This window comes from Molossus molossus, unplaced genomic scaffold, assembly GCF_014108415.1.
Source record: "Molossus molossus isolate mMolMol1 unplaced genomic scaffold, mMolMol1.p scaffold_m16_p_5, whole genome shotgun sequence".
Taxonomy (NCBI): domain Eukaryota; kingdom Metazoa; phylum Chordata; class Mammalia; order Chiroptera; family Molossidae; genus Molossus; species Molossus molossus.
Genome location: NW_023425388.1, coordinates 8,755,070 through 8,776,551, shown reverse-complemented (window position 1 = coordinate 8,776,551; position 21,482 = coordinate 8,755,070). Strand labels below are relative to the sequence as shown.

General features: G+C 48.3%; 1 pseudogene; it reads right to left on the bottom strand.

Annotated features, from left to right (window-relative positions):
- Nucleotides 1-1,498: 1,498 nt before the first annotated feature.
- On the bottom strand, nt 1,499-10,242 carry LOC118617633 (annotated as a pseudogene).
- Nucleotides 10,243-21,482: the final 11,240 nt, after the last annotated feature.

Here is a 21,482-nt window from a genome sequence, read left to right as displayed (position 1 = left end):
GATGGAGGCAGAAGTTCTGCCGTCCAGCGAGGCCCCATGTTCCCAGCCCTGTGGCCAGGCTGCCGTCCTGGGGAGGGCCAGGCATGGCCGGGCCACCGCCTCCCATCGACGTGCACCTGTCTGTGTCCTAGCACACAGCTTCGGCACAACCCCTCCTGCAAGCAGTGCTCTGGTGTTCACTGAGCTCCTCCACATTCTGTTGTTGTTAATCCTCACCTGATTAAAATCCACTGCTTTTTAGATAGAGTGGGAGGGAGAGAGAGAGAGGGAGACACATCGATGTGAGAGAGACATCGATGTGAGAGAGACACATGGATTGGTTGCCTCCTGAACAACCCTGACTGGGGCTGGGCTCAAATCCATAACCCAGGTACGTGCCCTTGACTGGGAATCAAACCCATGACCCTTCGGTCTGTGGGCTGATGCTAAGCCCCACCCTCCAGGGCTCCTCCACATTTTAGTCCAAATGACTGACAGCTGGCTGTACCCAGCTGGGGGTGAGAAAAGGAACACAAAGAGCTGCCACCTCTTCCTGTCCCTCTCAATGTACAGGGTGCAGAGGGTGCGATTCTAGGGGCTCCCAGCGCCCTCCCGTCTCTCGCTCACACTTACGGGCTAGCCCTACGCAAGGCTCGGCAGCCTGAAGACAAGGACACGAGGTTTCTGCCCAGTGGCAGTGACAGACGGCCGTGGGCGGCAGCCCCGCGGTGTGGTGTGCTGAGGCTGCTGCAGGGCAGGGCGACACGGCGGGAGGGCGAAGGCACTGACTGAGCAGGGGAGGGCGGGCGGCATTTGATGTGGGTTAAAAAAAATACATGTATTTTTATCCTCACACAAGGATATTTTTCCATTTTTTGTTCAGATAAAGTGGGAGGGAGAGAGAGAAACATGGATGCGAGAGAGACATATCAACTAGTTGCCTCCTCTGAGACCCAACCAGGCCCGGGGATGAATCGCAACCGAGGTACATCCCCTTGACTGGAATTGAACCCGAGACTCATCAGCCCACGGGCCGACGCTCTACCGCTGAGCCAAACCGGCCAGGGCAAAAATATATTTTTGTTGATTATTTTAGAGAGAGAGAGGAAAGGATAGAGAGAGAGAGAAATATCGAAGTGACAGAAACCTCAGTGGATTGCCCCCTACTGGGGATCAAGCCCCAAACCCGGGCATGTGCCCTGACTGGGAATCGAACTGGGACCTCTCAGCCCGTGGGATGACGCTCAAACCACTGAGCCACACTGGCTGGGCTAATGTGAGTTTTGATGAACAAATAGGAGTTTTCTAGGGTCCTGGGGAGGGGAAAGTGGACAGGAAGGAGTGAAGAATGGCAGAGCGGTGTGTCACACGTGGCAGCCTGTTGTGAGAGGTCTGGGCAGCGCCTGGCCAGGACTGAGCTGGGTGAGCAGCTGGGGACGATCTCTGAGCGGTCCCTCAGTGTGCCCATGCCTCTGACTGGGAGCCACCACGGTTTCGAGCAACGACCGGTTCCATCAGGTCAGATTCTTCGAGCACTGAAGCTAGAGGAGGCCGGCCCTGGGGTGCCTGCGAAGGGCCAGCCAGAGATGGTGAGGCCCGGGCTGGGGCTGGAGGGGAAGCCGGACTTCAGAGACGGGTTTGGGGAGAATTTATCAGACTCTGTGACGGAGAGAGAGGGACCTCGGGCTCCTGTCCTGGGTGTCAGGCTGGACACGACACTGCAGATCCAGAAAGGCCAGCAGAGGAGGTCGGCCAGCTGGTGGGGAAGCTGGCAAGCCTGTCAGACAACTGTTGTTGGGGGCCCCCTTCTCAGATGGAAAGGATCGGTCTGCGTTCTCTGCGTACCCTTGCTGCCCCCAGGCAGTCCTGTGAGCCAAGGCAATTGCCCCAGAGCAGACTGACGGTGCAGCTTACGGGGCGGCCGTGGTCCCAGCTGAACACGCAGGTCCGGGCCCTGGGAGATGCAGCTGGAGGAGGGCGGGTGGCCGGGAGAAGGCCTGCCCTTGGCCGGAGCTGGCTGCTGCGTGTCCATGCCCGGGCCTTCTGCATGTGCGGCTCAGCCCACCAACGGGCCCAAATGAGTGGATTTGGAGTGTCCTGCTTTTCCATTTGCTGCTTCTTAGACAAGGCGCGTGAGAACTCCAGCCTTCCTTGGCTGCATGGCGTGGGGTGGGGTGGCAAGGCAGAAAGTCTGGGGAGAGAGGGACCCTACTTGAAAAACATTCCACAAACACTTAGCTTTTCTTAAAACATTCAAATTTGTTTCCAAGCATAGCACTTATTCTGTGCCCTGTGGACTTGAAGGGACAGTGTGTGGTCTGGCTCCACAAATATCAAAAATTCAAGTTCACGTCTCAAAGTGCCTCAACCAGCGTCCTCTCCTCCGTGTTCATGACCTTAGTTTAGATATCACGTTGCCAAATGGGTATAAGACGATAGCAGAAGTAACAGCATATGTCCCTTTGATTTATTTTGCTTTAGTGGGGATCTTGGAACATTAGTCCTACAACACGCTCTTTGAAACATGGGTTGCATTATTGGGCGGGTTTGGAAAGGGCTGCATCGGTATGCCCTTCTGGAACCTTCACAATCCACGGTAAAGGCTCTGAGAAGTCCTACACTAAAAAACTGTGTAGTAATGCACAATATGATGACTATAGTTAAAAATACTGTTCTGCATATTTGAAAGTTGCTGAGAGATCTTAAAAGTTCTCATCACAAGGAAAAACTGCAACTATGTGAGGTGATGGATATTAACTAATCTCATTGTAAGCATTTCACAGTATGTACATATATCAGATCATCATGTTGTACACTCTAAACTCATACAACGTGGTATGACAATTATATCTCAGTGAAACTAGGAAAAACTGTGCAGACAGGGTCTCCCAAGGTTGTTTGTACAACGGACCCTGGACTGTTGTTGTTTTTTTTCCCTCTCTCCAATTTTTATTAATTTTTTTGTTACAGACGTTTCTCCTTTTTCCCTCCTAGACCCCTCCCGGGACAGGCTTTGGTAAATGCCACCGTAGCATACACAAACCACGAGAACCTTTCGCAGGCGTGTTCTGAGTCCGTAAAAGAGGAAGAAAGCTGTACCACGCGGATGAATGCAGGTCCGTGCCTGCTCCCCCAGAGAGCACCCGACCCTTTGGCGTTGCTCTTCCTGTCCCCTCGTCTCTAGGTGATTTTTCTAATTCCCCTCCACCCTATTTCTGTATGGTTTGCCTCAGATGAAAGGAGGGTAACTGGCATCTCTTTTTTAAACAAATCTCATCCAGCTTCCAGCCCAGGGGCTAATTATGACTTTATGGGTTTCCGCCTTTGAAACAAATCTCTGCTAACTTCTGCCAGCTCCCCCTTTGCTTCGGGTTCAAGTGAGAAGCACTGTACCCTTAATTCTTTCCCCCATTTTAGATTTTAGATGAATAACATTTATGATGAAAAACGGGGAATCAGATGGGCGAACAAAGCAATGTACATATATTATAACGTTAGGCTATTTGTAGTTGGCCAGAAATCGCTTTACGTGGGCCTGTCTGGAGCTCTCTGTGGCTCAGTGTTGTCATCTGTACAAGGGGACCAGAACACCACCCACCCACAGAACTGCAGCGAGAGAGAAATGACAGTGCTTGTGGAGACATTCAGAAGAATGCTTGGCACAGAGCTTTAGTAACAATAACAATCTTACTCCTAAAAAAAAAAGATACTAAGTGAGTTTTTCTAAAGTGATTACGATCAATTCTTTCCCCCAGGTTTTATTCAATACAGCCAATCGTGGAAATAGAGCCTTCCCAACACAGTTATTTACTTACTCACCAGGCACTGCTCACCCTTGTCCTTCTAGTTTGGACATCACCAGTGCTTCTGTGAGCACTTGCACGACCACAGAAAGGCCGTGGACTCGCAGGGCGCGGGAAGCTCCGGGGGCGTCGGAGCCTGGGTCCCCGTCCTCGGCCCCACATCTCCTGGAGGTGCGCTCCTGGGCCATCCCGGAACCATCAGAGCTGGCGTGTGCCCAGGGCTCACCGTGTGCCAGGCAGAGGTCTCGGGGCCTTTCCGGTTCTCACTTTCCCATCCTCAGCCCAGAGAAGTCGAAGCAGCACTGGCCACAGTCCTGGGGGTGCCAGGTGCTATCTCTGGGGTGATGGAAGGAAGAGGGTGTTGCGTGGGCTAGAGGCTCCTTCCACGCCCCCAACTCAACAGCTCTGACCTGTATTGTTTTGGGACAGTGGCGGCCCCCACACTTTCCATTTGAGCAAGGAGTTTCTAACGCTAAAGAAGAGATGGAAAACAACTGATTAAGCCCACCCTTAGTCACCTGGCTCTTCCTTTCTACCCCCACCCCACATTTAAACTTCTGTTAACATCCGTGTCCAGGTCCAGCTCCTAACATGATCAGTGACTGACCACTGGTGTCATTCTGCCACTGGGTGTCCCTGAAGGAGAATGATAATGACTTTTATCTGTGTGTGTGTGTGTGTGTGTGTGTGTGTGTGTGTGTGCGTGCTCTTCAAAGGATGAGCAGTGTATTAAGCCAATGCTCCAGAATTTACACACTTGAAATGAACATCTTCTCTTGCCAGAAAAATCTTTGACTGTGGAGTTGTCAACACCTGCAATGTCACTTAGCAACCAGGTGGAAAGCTTCTCTGACACGAATGTGTTCCCCGGGGAATGATTCCTTGTCAGGGTGGCTGATGCTTCCGAAGGCAGCGCCGGGACGAGGGCGCGGTTCCTAGTGTTACAATGAGACATGGAGTTGGAACAAAGATACCTCGGGATTCCGTATCATAGAAAAGAAAGCACGGGTGCCGCAGGAGCGGCCCCAGCCTGCGGTGGCAGTGTCTGTCACAGCCCTCGGGACAACTCTGTCACCTGCCCACTTGCAGCTGAGGAAGCGACGGTGCAGCCCACTCCTGGCAGGGCCAGAAGGTGGCAGAACCAGGCTGACCAGGCTCTTGTGTCTCTACTTCTCCATTACCTCCCTGGCTTGGAACTTCTAGCCCTAAGATCCAAGAGGAGCCCGCCTGGTGAGGCTCAGTGGATTGACTTGTCCCATGCCTGAGAGATCACCGGTTCGATTCCGGGTCAGGGCACATGCCTGGGTTGTGGGCTCGATCCCCAGTAGGGGGCACGCAGGAGGCAGCTGATTGATGTTTCTTTCTCACATAGATGTTTCTATCTCTCTCCCTTCCTCTCTATCTAAAAAGTCCATGAAGCCCTGGCCGGTTAGGCTTAGCGGTTAGGGCGTCGGCCTGCGGTCGGAGAGACCCAGGTTCGGTTCCTGCTAAGGGCACGTACCAAGGTTGCAGTTTGTCCCCGGCCCTGGTTGGGTTGTGCGGGTGGCAGCCACTTGATGTGTCCCTTTCATGTCGATGTTTTTCTCTCTTTCTCTCTCTCTCTCTCCCTCCTGCTCTATCTGAACAAAAAATGAAAAAATGTCCTCGGGTGAGGATAAAAAAAAATAATAAATTTTAAAAAGTCCATGAAAACATATAAAAAAAATATTCAAGAGGAACGCCTATTTTTAGACTTCAGAGCCGGGGTAGAGTTAGGTCTCTGCACCCACGGGAGATGCTGAGGGGTGCACCCCTGGGTGGACAATGGAGCACTGTGGTGAGGTTTTCGTATAAACAGCCAGTCCAACAGCTGAGAGTCACCGGTCGTTTTTCTAAGAGTCCTTGGGTTTCTCATGTGCATTAAAACTACTATTCTAGAGTAATCCTAAAATAAAATAGTTACATGAAAATATGAAACGTCTGATGCAAGCTCCTGTCCTGTTGGCTACATGCTGGCTGTGACCTGGGGCTGGCAGGCTGTTTTCTCAGAGGTGGCCGGTGTCATCTGAACTCAGCCTTCCTCGCTTGTCTGACCCCCTTTAAACCAGTGTGGGCTGCCCTTTCTGCTCCCACTCGGAGTGAGATCCTGTGTTCCCATCTGCTTAGAGGGATGAGGGGCTGGCCCCTCTTGGCCCAACCTGTAGGGCATGACTGGCCACAGCCTTGTCTTCTTATAAACTCCAGGGCCTTCCTGGCTCTGGCCAACAGCTGCTCGGCCCCTCGAGGGATGGGGTGACAATGTTCTGCAGCCCCCACCCAGTTGGGCAAACGCCAGCCTCTTCTGGGGGAGGTGGGCGTCAGCCCAAGGGGGGCAGGCTTTTCTGGGCCATGTGGGCAGGGCGTCCCAAAGGCCAGCGATGCACTTCCCTGGGGCCCCAGGGTGGTTAACCACGCGGCAGCCGTGTCCTCTGAGTGCGAACGTCGGCTCCCACACCCCGCTCTACGCCAGCTTTGTCTGACGGCTCAGCAAACTGCTGTGGGCCCGAGAACCCCTCCTGCAGGCTCGTCCTAATTAGCGCCGTGGCTTCCCTGGGAGCACCGCTGCCCAGGCCTCGGAGAACCTCCGACCAGCTCTACATTTGCACAAGGGGCCTGGGACTGTCAGCCACGGACGCCAAGTCTACCCAGGCTCTTCTGTCACAAGTGCAGGGTTTCCCACTGAGATGTGTTTCTGACCTCAGAGATGGGGGAGACATGCAAAGCCCCAAACTCTGAGCTCGGAGCCTGGGTCAGGAGGCGAGGGTCTTTGCCTGCCTCCCACAACTCCCCTGGGACCCCCCCCCCCCTCAAAGGCAGAAAAGAGTTCCCTGCTCTCTCCGTCTCCCTGGCCGCTGCACACGTCTTCGCCGGTTACTTGTTCATTCCCTCACTTATTTATTCAACAAATATTGTTGACTAATCCTCTGTGCCTGGCCGAACCCTCTGTGGGGCACGTGGTGGTGTGCCCTGAAGTCCTGCTCTGCAACGGGCCACAGGACACACACCAAGGAGCACATGGGTGTCAGACAGCAGAGCAGGACCACGGCGGACGGGAGAGGGAGCTGCTCCAGGAGGCGGTGTGCCTCCCAGTGTTCAGGGACGGCCTGGGGGGATCTGGTGAAGCCGGGACAGTCCCGTGATTATTCCGGAAGAGGGAAGAGGCGATGGGAATGTGCTCAGCCCATCTGAGGAGCACACGAAGGCTGATGTGATGGGGGTGGGGAGGTGGGCCATCCAGTCTAGGCAAGTGTCCTCTTCCTTGGGGCCATCACTGATACAATGTGTCCTGCAGCTGTCTGTGGGGTGCTGGGCCCATTGCAGGGATTCTTTTTTTTAAAATGTTTTTATTGATTCTGTTAGAGCAGGGATTCTTTTTTTTTAAATATGTTTTTATTGATTCTGTTAGAGCAGGGATTTTTTTTTTAATATGTTTTTATTGAATCTGTTAGAGCACGGATTCTTTTTTTAAAATATGTTTTTATTGATTTTTTTTAGAGAGAGAGACAGAAACATTGATGTGAGAGAGAAACATGGATCAGTTGCCTCCTGCACACTCCCCACTGGGGATCAAGCCCACAACCCGGGCATGTGCCCTGACCAGGAATCGAACCCGGACCTCTCAGTCCATGGAGCTAAACTCAATCCACTGAGCCACACCGGCCTTTACAAAAAATCTTTATTGTTGTAAGGAGTACAAATGGTCCCCCTTTGTTTACCGCCTGCATTGATCCCCTCCTCCCTACTCCCACCCCCTCCTACCTTCCCCACACTAGTGTCTGTGTCCATTGGTTATGCATATATGCATAGAGATTATTTGGTTTATCTCCTCACCCTCCCCCCTTCACTCTGAGGTTTGTCAGTCTCTTTAGAGCAGAGATTCTTAATCTGGGGCAATTCTGCTCCCCTCAGGACATGTGGCAATGTCTGGAGAGAGCCGTGTGTGTGCGCAAGTGTGCGTATGCGTGCACTCTCGTGTGCGCTCCTGGCCTCTAGTGGGCAGAGGCCAGGGATCCTGCTAAACATTCTACAACACACAAGACGGTCCTCAACACAGACCTGTCTGACCCAAAACGTCAGTTGTGTTGAGGTTGGGAACTGCTGGTTGGGGTCTCAGCAACCTGGGTGCTGTCTCTTGGCCTGCCGGGATAGGCGGGGGCTTTGCAAGGGAGCGAATGCTGCAGCTCTTGGGACGCAGTCCCATTTATTTGCAGATTGGCTCCCCCAGGTTACAAGTAGATTTATGTAAATTGTTTCCTTGAGATGGCCTCTCTGCAAACCACACAGCCTAGGCTTGTCTCTCGCTTTTTACTTCGGAAAGAGACTTTAAAGCTAAAAAATAAACCCAGCCACGCCTGGGCTTATGGCCCATTAACCTCCCTGAGTGGTCTCCCAACCCTTTGTCATGAAAACCTTATCTATTCACATGTATCCAGCACTCAGTTCAGACAGAGTGGCACTCCCACCCTCGGGCAAACCTTATCTATCCACACCCACGCTTTGATCCTAGGCTGGCCAGGTTGAGAGAATGCATCACAAGGTTACAACTGTCTATTCACCAACACCCCATCCTCACAGCAGGTCGTCCAAATAATAAAGCACACCTCAAAGATTCAACTCCCGCTCTACTTATTTGACTCCAGTAGCGACGGGCAGTGGCCCTAGTTCTGGTGTCAGAAGGAGAGGAGTTCTTCTTTGTGTTTGAATGGCCGCCATGGTGAACTTTGCCTCGTGGAGAAATGTACCTTCGGTCTCCTTCAACTCGCTTTTCCCGAACCAGGTCATTATGCTTTGTGATGGCAGCTGCCACCTTCCTCATGCCCCGTGCTTCCTAAACTGATGTCCAAATTTGAGGATTCTCGAATTTCCATCTCTATGGCTGTTCCCAACTGTTCTCAACTGCTGTCTCTGGTTGTGGATCTTGATTTAGGTCAACGTGTCATTTCCTTTTACTGCCTTTACCAGGGCCAGGATCCCAGTTCCAATTATAAAATTGGAGTCTATCTCTAGACTTTCCTTTTCTTTTTCAATCCTCACCTGAGGATTTTTTTTTTTCCTATTTATCTTCAGACAGAGTGGGAGGGAGGAAGAGAAAGGGAGAGAGAGACACATAGACATGAGAGAGACACATTGACTGGTTGTCTTCTGCAAGACCCCGACCGGGGACGGGGATAAACCATAACGGAGGTATGTGCCCTTGTCCGGAATTGAACCCATGACTCTGGTCCGTGGGCCAACCCTCCAACCCCTGAGCCAAACCAGCCGGGGCATGTGTCTAGACTCTACAATGTCTTGTTTCCTTTCGGCGTATCTGCAAAAGCCAGTGCGGCAGGGTCAGGCTGCAGGTGGCAGCCCGGCTGAATTTCGTTACCCGGGTGTTGGTCTCCATAAATCCCTTCAGGGTTGGAATGGGAATGTTGTTAATGTTGTTGAGATGACTTCTCGGAGGCTGGAGTCATTGGTTTTTATATGCTGCAGTCTTTCACATTTGTGAGGTTGGGTGGATGCTCAAATAGAGGCTTGGCCACATTTTGTTGTGGCGCAACAGAGTCAAAGAAAGCCCAGGAGAGAACTGAAGTCCAAATAAGAGCCGTTTATTAGCCGGCCAGCGTTTGATTCCGAACACCCCTGTGACAGTCTTCGGAGATTAGCCCCGATCTCCTTTTAAAGCTTGAAACCGCATTCTGCTATGCACTGGGGCATAGCCAGCAAGCACGTACAGAAAATATGCAGTTAGGCAGTTGGCTCACCTGGGAACTTGACCTTTCTTGGACATATCTTAGACATTTCCTGGTCCAGGGAGTATTCCAATTTACTGAGGTTATTTTGATTTCTATTCTGTTGATTACAGTGACTTTCCCAATCACCAGTTATGGAGCTATACACAAGTTAGCACAATCATTTACCAATCATCAATTATGGGGTTATAAACATGTCAGCACAATTTCTCACAGGCTCTGAGTATGGGACGTATTTTGATCAAACCTTGGGTTATTGAGCAAACCGTGTACTTCAAGAATAGGTGCACCATCACAGAGTCCAGAGTCGGAGGTGCCGGCCAAAGCTTCTTCCAGTTCTGGGTCGAGGGTTACTTTTTCTTCTTTACGTGTTTCTATGGGTTTTTCTTTGGGGATAGCGACTCTCCCTTTCTTTTGTCCAGTGAAGGGCACTAAGTTTCCCCACCTTTGTATTCCAAAGCCTCCTTCTCCAGGTACATGAGGAGGTGCTCGTGGTCAGAAGGGGCTGCGGCTGCTGCGTCCGGTCTTTCTGTTGGGACCCAGCTGGTTAGCAGGGCACTCTCGGGATCTAGGTCATTAGGAACATTTCCCAAGTGTTTCAGTTCCTCTTCTGAGAGTTTGCCAAGAAGCTCTTCTTGATCACTGTTCTTTTATTTCTCCAACTCTATGAAAAGGGAGTGCCACGGTTTCTTATATGCCTTTTTCATGGGCCATGAACATTTAAACGGGCCAGCTTCCAGGGACTTCAGTATGCCATCTGTGTGCCCATCCTGGGGCTGGCAGTCTGTCCTGAGGTAGCAGGGCCATGAGCAGGGGCAGCACCTAGCTAGGTGAGTGCCCAGACTCTTCATCTTTTATTTTTATTTATATATATTTATTTTTTTCCTTTATTGATTTTAGAGAGAGAGGAAGGGAGAGGGAGAGAGAGATGGAAACATGGATGAGAGAGAACATCGATTGACTGCCTCCAGCATGCCCCCGGGGAACAGGCCCACAACCTGGGCACGTGCCCTGACCAGGAATCAAACCGGCGACCTCTTGGTGCATGGGTGGACGCTCAACCACTGAGCCACACTAGCCGGACAAGATTCTGCATCTTTTAAGCTTTGACAGTCCATCCCTAAACATTCAGGGTTGTCTTCACCCCCTCCCCCACATTAGCTCATTTCATCTTTGCCCAGGAAGGATCACATGCTAACCAAGGAGAACTAAGGCTTCGCATGTTGTGAAGATATTGGAGATACACCACGCACGACAAAGAAAAGACATCTGATTCATTTGGCCGAGGGCAGGGCTGAGCTCTGGGAAGTTTCAAAATTTTCCCGGCAGGGCTGACATCCACGGAATTAGATGATCAATGATGCATTCCCAGCTCTTAAAAATACACATGTATGCTTTTGCGCATAGAATATGTATGTTTCTCCAGCAGAGAAAGCTGGGGTGCCACCGGCACCATCCCATCCATCTCGCGGCTCACCACGCCTCTTAACTTCTCTGTGTCTGTTTCCTCCTCCGTGAAGTGGGATTGAAATGGTGCCTATTTCGTTCGGTTGTCCTAAGGATTAAACAGCCCCCATGTCTCCCAGTTCCCTAAACTGCCCTTGACTCATTGCTCATAACCAAACCGCTAGCCATGAAAAAGCATTTCTGGGCCGAAAGGGGAGAGGTGTTCTTTTGGAGGCATCTGGGGTGTGGGGAGCATAGGACGGCGCCGCTTTCCCTGCACAGGGAGTGTTTAAAAGTTAACTCAGGAGCTGTCCCCAGGGGGGCAAGAGGTGAGCTCAAAGACGAGGCCTAAGGGGATCTGACCAAATTCCACCACCGGGAGTGTCTGGTGCTCAGGGAGAGATGCTCTTCCCCTTGAGGCCACGGAGGTGAAACATTGCAGACGGTTCCTGCCGCCTCGCTGAGCCCCGCACGGGGCGGCGGAGGCACTTCGGGGCGTCCCTCCCGCCCCCCACAGTCTCAGGGCGCTGCGCGTCGCCCGCCGCCCTCCGCCCGCCGCCTCACCTATCAGCGGCGCTGCGCGCACCGCGCTCCTCCCCCGGCTGCGCGGAGGTGTAAGCGCCGGCCTGGGCCGCTCCTCCGCGCTCGGCGCCCCCGCTCCGCTGCCCGCGGGCGCCGGCTCGCTCGGTGCCGCCGGCCGGACGCCCAGGGAGAGCGGGCGCACGGTGAGGGCCGGGGGTGCAGGTCCGCGGGGGCCGGGGCGGGGGTAGCGGGCCACGGGGGTCAGGGGGGTGCAGGCGCGAGGGCGCGGGGCACCGGGGCTCAGGGGGTGCGGACGCGGGGACGCGGGAGGAGGGGGCGCGCGCCAGAGGGTGGGGAGAGCGGGGCCTCAGGGCGGGAGAGCGCGGGGCGGCGGTGGCCAGGGGTCGCCTGGGTTCTCCGGGAGGTGGGGACGCGGAGCCTCGGGCAGGGGTGCGCCTTTAACCGCTGAGCGCTTCAGGACCGTGTACTGCAGGCTTGGGGTTCTTTTATTTTTCCTTTTATATTAAGGAAAATAAAATGGTTACAGACCAAATTGCATCAAACTTGCTCTACCAATGTATTCATTTTTTTCCATTTACTTTGTGCGTGTGTGTGTGTGTGTGTGTGTGTGTGGACATTACAGTCCTGCTCGCAGCAATTTCAGTTATACAACACGGCGTTGTCAAGTGGGGTCCCCTGTTCCGCCGAGACCAGAACCTCTCGTATTTTCCGGGCCCCAGCTCCTGGCAGCCACTCCTCTACTCTATGTCTAAGAGTTTGACCTTATTTTTGATTCCACATATTAGTGATAGCATAGACTACCTGCCTTTGTATGTGTGGCTCATTTCACTTAGCGTCATGCCCTCCTGTTCATCCACTTTGGGAAAATGGGCAAGGTTTCCTTCTTTTTAAAGACTGAATACTATTCCATTGTAGATACAACGTATTCTCAACGTGTTCATTCATCCACAGACTCTGAGATTGTTTCTATACCTTGGCTGTTATGTATAATGCTGGAGTGAACACAGGAGTACAGAAAGATCTTTGAGATGATTGCATTTTCTTTGAATTATATACCCAGAAGTGGGGTTGCTGGATCATACAGGTAGTTCTGTTCTTAATTTCTTCAGGAGCCTCTATACAGTTTCCTGTAGTGGGTGTACCAGTTTACATTCCTGTCACAGTGCACAAGGGTTCCCTGTTCTCCACATCCTCTCCAGCACCTTATCTCTTGCCCTTTACTTATTAATTTTTATTGTTGAAAGTATTACAGATGTCCCCCACTTTTTCCCCCATTGACCCCTTCCTCCCTGCTGCCACCCCCCTCCTGCTTTCCCCAACCTACTGTCTGTGTCCATTGGTTGTGCATACATGCATATCAATTCTTTGCATTATCTCTTCCCACCCGTCGGACCCCCCATCCCTCTGAGGTTTGTTAGTCTGTTCCCTACTTCCATGACCTTGGATCTATTTTGGTTGACAGCTTATTTTGTTTATGATGTTCCATAAATGAGATCATGTGGTACTTGTCTTACTCTGACTGGCTTATTTCATTCAGCATAATACTCTTCAGGTCCCTCCATGTCGTCTAAAGGGTAAGAGATCTTTCTTTCTTATAGCTTCATAGTATTCCATTGTGTAAATGTACCGCAGCTTTTTATCCACTGGTCTACTGATGGACACTTGGGCTGTTTCCAGATCTTAGCTATTGTAAATAGTGCTGCTGTGAACATAGGGGTACATATCTTCTTTCTGATCAGTGTTTCAGGCTTCTTAGGATATATTCCTAGAAGTGGGATCACTGGATCAAATGGCAGTTCCATTTTTAATTTTTTGAGGAAATACTCTATTATTTTCCATAGTGGCTGCACCAGTCTGCATTCCCACCAGCAGTGTCCTAGAGTCCCCTTTTCTCCACACCCTCGCCAACACTTGTTTTTTGATGATTTGTTGATGGCAGCCATTCTGGCAGGTGTGAGGTCATAGCTCCTAGTTGTTTTAATTTGCATCTTTCTGATGACTAGAGATGTTGAGCATTTCTTCACATGTCTTCTGACCATTTGTGTGTCCTGTTTGGAGAAGTGTCTATTCAGGTACTCTGCCCATTTTTAATTGGATTGTTTGTCTTTCTTTTGTTGAGTTGTATGAGCACTCTATATATTTTGAATAGTAACCCCATATCTGATGCATTGTTAGCAAATATGTTCTCCCAGAGAGTGGTTCCCTTTTCATTCTGATGCTTGTTTCTTTTGCCATGTAGAGGCTTTTAGTTTGATGTAGTCCCATTTATTAATTTTTTCCTTTGTTTCTCTTGCCCTAGGTGATGTATCAGTGAAAATTTCGCTACATATGATGTCTGGGATTTTTCTGCCTACATTTTCTTCTAGGATTTTTATGGTTTCATGAGTTACATTTAAGTCTTTTAGCCATTTTGAGTTTATTCTTGTGTAGGGTGTAAGTTGGTGGTCTAGTTTCATTTTTTTGCATGTAGCTGTGCAATTTTCCCGACACCATTTATTAAAGAGACTGTCTTTTCTCCATTGTATGCTCTTGCCTCCTTTGTCGAATATTAATTGTATATAATGTCTTGGGTCGATTTTTGGGTTCTCTGTTCTGTTTCATTGATCTATATGCCTATTCTTGTGCCAGTATTAGGCTGTTTTGACTACAGATGGCTTTGTAGTATAACCTGATATCTGGTATTGTGATCCCTCCCATTTTGTTCTTCTTTTTCAAGATTGCTGTGGCTAATTGGGGTCTTTTTTTGGTTCCATATAAACTTTTAGAGTATTTATTCTAGATCTGTGAACTATGCCCTTGTTACTTTAATAGGGATTGCGTTGAATCTATAGATTGCTTTGGGTAGTATGGACATTTTAATGATGTTGATTTTTCCAATTCATAAACATGGTATATGTTTCCACATTTTTATATCTTCCTCTATTTTTATTTTAAATATCCTGTAGTTTTCTGAGAACAGGTCTTTTACCTCCTTGGTTAAGTTTATTCCTAGGTTTTTTATTTATTTTTTTGTTGCAATGGTAAATGGGATTGTTTTTTTAGTTTCCCTTTATGATTGTTCATTATTGCTGTATAAGAATGCCATTGATTTCTGGATGCTAATTTTGTATCCTGCTACTTTGCCAAATTCATTTATTAAATATAGTAGTTTTTTGATGGAGTCTTTAGGGTTTTCTATGTACAATACCATGTCATCTGAGAATAATGACAGTTTCACTTCCTCCTTTCCAATTTGGATTGCTTTTATTTTTTCTTCTTGTCTAATTGTTGTGGTTAAGACTTCCAGTACTATGTTACAAAAAAATTGGTGAAAGTAGGCATCCCTGACTTGTTCCTGATCTTAAGGGAAATGCTTTTTTTGCCCATTGAGTATGTTGGCTGTAGGTTTTTCATATGTGGCCTTTATTATGTCAAGAGGAATCATTATTATGATTCCTTGGAAGGAATCATATCTTGACATAATAAAGGCTATATATATATACATACATACATACATACACATATATATGTGTATGTGTGTATATATGGATGTTTCTCTCTCTCTCTTCCCCCCTTTCTCCCCCCCCGCTCTATCTGAAGATAAATGCAAAAATGTCGTCGGGTGAGGATTGAAAGAAAGAAAGAAAGGAAGAAAGAGAAAGAAAAAACCAAAAGGAATTCGGTTAAACATGTGGCTATAAAAGAAAAATATATAATTTCTCTAGTCCCACATTGCTGAGCATTTTTATCAGAAAGGGGTGCTGGATTTTGTCGAATGCTTTTTCAGCATCTATTGATAAAATCATATATTTTTTTTATTTTTTATCCTCACCTGAGGACATTTTTCCACTTTTTTGTTCAGGTAGAGTGAGAGGAAGATAGAGAGAAACATCGACATGAAAGGGACACATCGAGTGGCTGCCACCCACACGACCAACCAGGGCCGGGGACAAACTGCAACCGAGGTACGTGCCCTTAGCGGGAACTGAACCCGGGTCTCTCTGGACGGCAGGCCAACGCTCTAACCACTGAGCAAAACCAGCCAGGGCTGGGTTTTTTAAAATATTTTTTTGTTTGTCTTTATCCTCACCTGAGGCCATTTTTTTGTTCAGATAGAGTAGGAGGGAGAGAGAGGAAGAGAGAGAGAGAGAGAGAGAGAGAGAGAGAGAGAGAGAAACATCAACGTGAAAGGGACACATTGAGTGGCTGCCACCCGCACAACCCAGCCAGGGTCGGGGACAAACTGGAACCGAGGCACGCACCCTTAGCGGAAACTGAACTCGGGTCTCTCTGGACCACAGGCTGACGCTCTAACTGCTGAGCCAAACCTGCCAGGGCAAAAATCATATGGTTTTTATCTTTCATTTTGTTTATGTGGTGTATCACATTGATTGATTTATGAATATTGTACTAGCCTTGCATCCCTGGGATGAATTGTACTTGGTCATGGTGAATACTTGCTTTTTTTTTTTTTTTTTTACAGGTAGAGTGAAAGGGAGGGAGGGAGGGAGGGGGATAGATAGAGAGAGAAACATCGATGTAAGGGAGACCCATCAATTGGTTGCCTACTGCTGGACCCCAACCAGAGCCAGAGATCGAACCGCAACTGAGGTATGTGCCCTTGAACAGAACTGAACCTGCGACTCTTTGGTCCATGAGCTGACACTCTTACCGCTGAGCCATACCGGCCAGGGCTAATTTTTTAAATGTATTTCTGGATCCGCTTTGCTAATATTTGTTGAGGATTTTCGCATCTATGTTCATCAGGGATATTGGCCTGTAGTTTTCTTTCTTTGTAGTGTCTTTATCTGGTTTTGGAATTAGGATTATGCTGGCCTCATAAAAAGAGCTTGAAGTCTTCCCTCTTGAGTTTTTTGGAATAGTTTGAAGAGAATGGGTGTTAGTTCTTCTTTGAATGTTTGGTGAAACTCCCTTGTGAAGCTGCCTGGACCCGGACTTTTCTTTGTTACGAGTTTATTGATCACAGCTTCAATTTCCTTAATAGTTATTGGTCTGTTCAAGTTGTCTGACTTTTCCCGGTTCAGTTTTGGGAAGCTGTGTGATTCTCTCTCTTCCTTTCTCTCTCCCTCCCACTCTGTCTGAAGATAAATGCAAAAATATCCTTTAGTGAGGATTTAAAAAAGAAATAGTGGCGAAAAACACTTCCCTAACTTGGTGAAGGAAAAAGGCATACAAGTTCAGGAAGCACAGAGAGCCTCAAGTCAGAAGAACCCAAAGAGGCCCACACCAAGACACATCATAATTAAAATACCAAAAGGTAAAGACGAAGAGAGAATCTTAAAGGAAGCAAGAGAAAAGTAACAGATTACCTACAAAGGAGCCCACATAAAGCTATCAGCTTTTTTTATCCTCACCCAAGGACATTTTTGCATCTATCTTCAGATAGAGCAGGAAGGGAAGAGGGAGGAAGAGCGCGAGAGAGAAACATTGATGTGAGAGAGACACATCGAGTGGTTGCCACCCACACAACCCCAACTGGGGCCGGGGACAAACTTCTATGATGTGGATGTTGTTACATTTCATTTGTCCCATAGCTCTCTTATTCTGTCTTCTTGTTTTTAAATTGTTTTTTCTTTTTGGTCTCTGAGTGATTTTTTCCTACCCTGACTTCTAATTCGCCGATCCAATCTTCGGCTTCCTCTACTCTGCTGGTTATTTCTTCTAATGTGTTCTTTATTTCTGCCGTGTCATTCTTCATTTCCGCTTGGTGGTTTTTTTATTTCCAATTGGTTGATTTTCATTGTTTCTATATCTTTACTCATGCTGTTGAGCTTCCTTGAGATCATGGCTCTGAACTCTACCTCTGATAACTTGCTTAACTCCATTTCATTTAGCCCCTCTTCTGTAGAATTCTCTTGTTCTTTCATTTAGGATTTGTTTCTTTGTTTCACCGTTTTTGGCTGTCTCAGAAGGGTTTGGAGCCTGCCAAGTTTTCCCTGTGTCGATGTTTCACTGATTGTGGCTCCCTCTGCTGGATTTGTATGAGTATGGAAGGGACATGCTGAACACCAATGTCTACTCTTCCTTTCCTGGGTAGAGTTGTAGGCCAAGCAAAGATGGAATTATCCCAGAAATTTGCCTGAAGGCTGACTATTAGTCTCAGTTACTTAATGACCCTCAGGTTGTAGCCCTCAGCTGAGTGAAAAATCCCACAAGTGGGCAGGGTAAGAGGAGTTCCACTTAGGGGGGTAGGGGGCAGTTGCTTTCCTCTGGGCTAAAGTTGCTTTGAGAAGAAAATGGTTTCTGCAGTGTGGGTCAATGGCTCAGCGCTGGGACTAAGGCCTCAGCCTTCACATCTCAGTCTCTAGAGCCATGAAACCCAACACTGAGAGCCAGATTCCAGGCTCAAAGCCTTCCGAGGCTCTTCTCTGCCTCCTGGCTGGTAGGTAGTCTCTGGCTGCTAATGAGCCTCTGTTGCACGTCTCTGGGTCGGGTGGTATTAGATTCCCAAGGGAGGCTAAAGCTGCTCTGATGGGATGGGGTTCTTGGGGAATGACTCAGCATAGAGCTCCTGATGACCTCCTTCTCAGCTCTCTCCCCAGTGCCATGAACCCCCAACTCTCCTCACATAGCTCGCCAGTCTGCCCTCCCTCTGCCAGAGCCTAAGGTGAGTGGATGTAGCTGTAATTTAGTGCAGTGGCCCTTCAGGCAAGTTCCAGTGTGTTCAGCTCCTCTCCCTGCTGGACAGAACCTCTGCTCTGGTGACTTTCTCAGCAGGTATTTTATGGGCACCATCCCCTATTCTGCAGCTCTGTGCTGGGGAGCCCGCTTGGGGTTTAAACCCCAGATTTCTCAGAAGGAGCTTCTCACGGCGAAGATGATCAACAACTTCCGCCCGTGGGAGCCCAGCCAGCCCTCGTGTGCCTCTGTACCCCCTACCAGTCTTGATTTGGGGTTCTCTTTATGTCCCTGGTTATATGGGTTCTCTCCAGCTGCTCTTCAGCTGGTTTTTCCAGATGACTTGTCTTGATTTTAGTTGTAATTCCAGTTTGGTCTGTGTTGCTTCCATTCACTCTGCTGCTGTTTCCCTCTCTCTCGTCGTTTTGATAGTAGACATCCTAGCAGGTGTGCAGTGGGTTTATCTGCACTTCCCTGATGATTAGTGCTGTTGTCTTTTCATGGACCTGTTGGCCATTTGCATGTGTCCTCTGGATAAATGTCTATTCAAATCCTTCCCTTATTATTTTTTTTAATCCCCACCCAAGGACATTTTTCCATTGATTTTTTTTCAGATAGAGTGGTGGGGAGGGAGGGAGAGAGAGAGAGAGAAAGAGAGAATCATCAGCGTAAGAGATGTGTTGATTGGTTGCCTCCTGCATGGCCCTGATGGAGGCTGGGGATTGACCTTGAAACCAAGGTACATGCCCTTGACCGGGAATCAAACCTGAAACCCTTTGGTGTTTGGTCTGACACTCTAACCACTGAACCACACCGGCCAGGGCTCCTTCCCCTATCCTTAATTGGATTATCCATAATTCGATTGATTTTGCTACCTATGTGTTCATTTATGAAGTGCTGCCTTATCACACTACACAGGAGGAAATTGTGTTGCTCCGTGGGCACAGTGCAAACATGAGATTAGGGAGTTAACATCTGACAGTTAAAATGAATGATGCAGTCTGAAGGAAACCAAGCAGTTCCTCGGGAATCTGCACAGACAGCTCCCTGCAGAGCGCGAGAGTTGTGGTTGGGGGCTGTCAGGCAGGTGGTGAAGCGACATCTCTTCACTAAGGCGTGGCAGTAGGGGTCTGGCTTTGTGGACAGGACCAGAAGGGAGTCTCTTTGGGTCATTCCTAAATGCCGGAGGTGCCTTCAGATTTTGTAATTAACATTTTTGGCAATATCTGTACCAGCCAGCCATGTGTGTGTTCGTGTGTGTGTGTGTGTGTGAATGTGAATGTGTGAAATATGCCCGGTAAATATTGCATTTGACTTTTTAAATCATGTTTCTATTTCACTTTTTTTGTTTAGGTTTCTGACTCCTTGGGAATAAATATAGCTTCCAGTAATAGAGTACTCTTTTTAAACCTGTGGTAATCAGAAGTGAAGTTATTTTTCACTTCTTATATTAGCATTACAAACTTCTAAAAAAATCACCTGTTGTCCCTGACTGGTTTGGCTCGGTGGTTAGAGCGTCAGCCCGCAGACCAAAGTCTCAGGTTCAATTCTGGTCAAGGGCAGACTTTGCTTGCGGTTCAGTACCCGGCCCTGGCTGCGGACATGCGGGAGGCAACCCATTGGTGTGTCTCTTTCACGTCAATGTTTTTTTGTTTTTTTTTTCCCCTCTCTCTCTACCTCCCACTCTATCTGAAAATAAATGGAAAAGTATCCTTGGGATAGGATTTTTTTAAAAATCACCTTTTGTAAATATGAACATCACCTCCCTTCTCTGTATCTCCCTCATTTACTATTTCTGCCCTTGTTTCACGAGACAGAGGAGGAGAATTTAATGAAGATAGAGATCTGGGGAAGGGTCATAGTCCATGAGTGCTGGGGGTGGGGAAGGGCTGTAGTGGAAGTCGTTTATAGATGGAAAATCCCTAGACTTCATTGGTGGGAAATACATGTTGATTCTTCCCATCCTTACAAGTAGTAAAATACTTCAGTTAAGTTATATAGTCTTATACCTGCCCATCTTTTATGGAGTTTCTTTCTAAACTGGTACATGTAATATGCAGATTGTTTCAAAGGGAGAACACTTGATATCTTCCCTTTGGTGAAATAAGTCAGACAGAGAAGGACAAATACTGAGTGATCTCACTTATGTGTGGAATCTAACAAGACAAAACGAAACTGAACTCACAGATGCAGAGAATAGCCTGGTGTTTGCCAGAGGCGGGGGTTGGGACATGGGCAAAATGGGTGACGGGGGTCCAAAGTCACAAACTTCCAACTATAAGGTAAGTCCTGGGGATACAGTACAGCATGGTAGCAAAATATGTCTATCTTCTTTTAAGGAGTGGCTGCATATCTGTTAAGACCTGTTTTCTATCTCCTTTTGTATTTTCCTTCTCTTCATTTAAAATTAAAAATTTTATTTTTCAATTACAGTTTACATTCAATATTTTGTGTTAGTTTCAGGTGCACAGCATAGTGGTTAGACCATCATATACTTCTGTTTTTCAAGTCAGTTCATCTTAGATAAGCCATTTGTTAAGTAAGTTAAAAAATAATTAAACTCAGATATGTGCAGCGAGGGTCTCAATGTATAGCCAGGTTCATTGATAGTTTAGCTCCTGGAAATGCAACTCAGGGTGTAAAGATATTTCACTATGTTGTCACCTCAGCAAATTGACAAGGACAATGTTTTCTTGGCAAAGGTTTTTCTAGACATTGGTTTTTCTTTCTTTTAGGGTTTCTAAGTAGGTGCTTTGAATAAACAAGGACGACTATTCATGTCTGATTCTGTGAGATTCTATACATCTGGCCAAGCTTCCTCGCTTGGGTAAGAGTCTTCCCTTCATCAGGGGACCGGGGTGCACAGCCCCCCTTCCTCAGTCACGTATTAGATAACTGCAGACTCAGGCAAAAATAGATATATTTTGCTACCATGCTGTACTGTATCAGCCCAATCCTGGATGGATTTTGGGTTCCATAACTCCTTCCTGGGCATGGAGTTGGCCTTGGGCTCCTAGCCATGCACAGTGTCCTGGGGAACCTTTCGCTTTTCCAGGATGCTTGTCCATTTGACCAGGCTTCTGATCAAATTTCTGCTTGGTTTTCTGCCAGGACCACATCCTGGTTCCAGTGGCTGCGAAACGCTGGTTGGTCCTTGTCAGCCTCCCCAGCTGCCTGGGATGCCGACTAGATGAACCAGACAGACCTTGAACTAGCGCATCCCTGTCCCCCTGAATATAACTGTCAACAGTCAGAAGCTCACAACCTTATTTCTACCCCCACCCCCATTGATGCCTCGGGATGACCCCAGGTTCATAACCTCCCTGGTGGTCTGTTGACC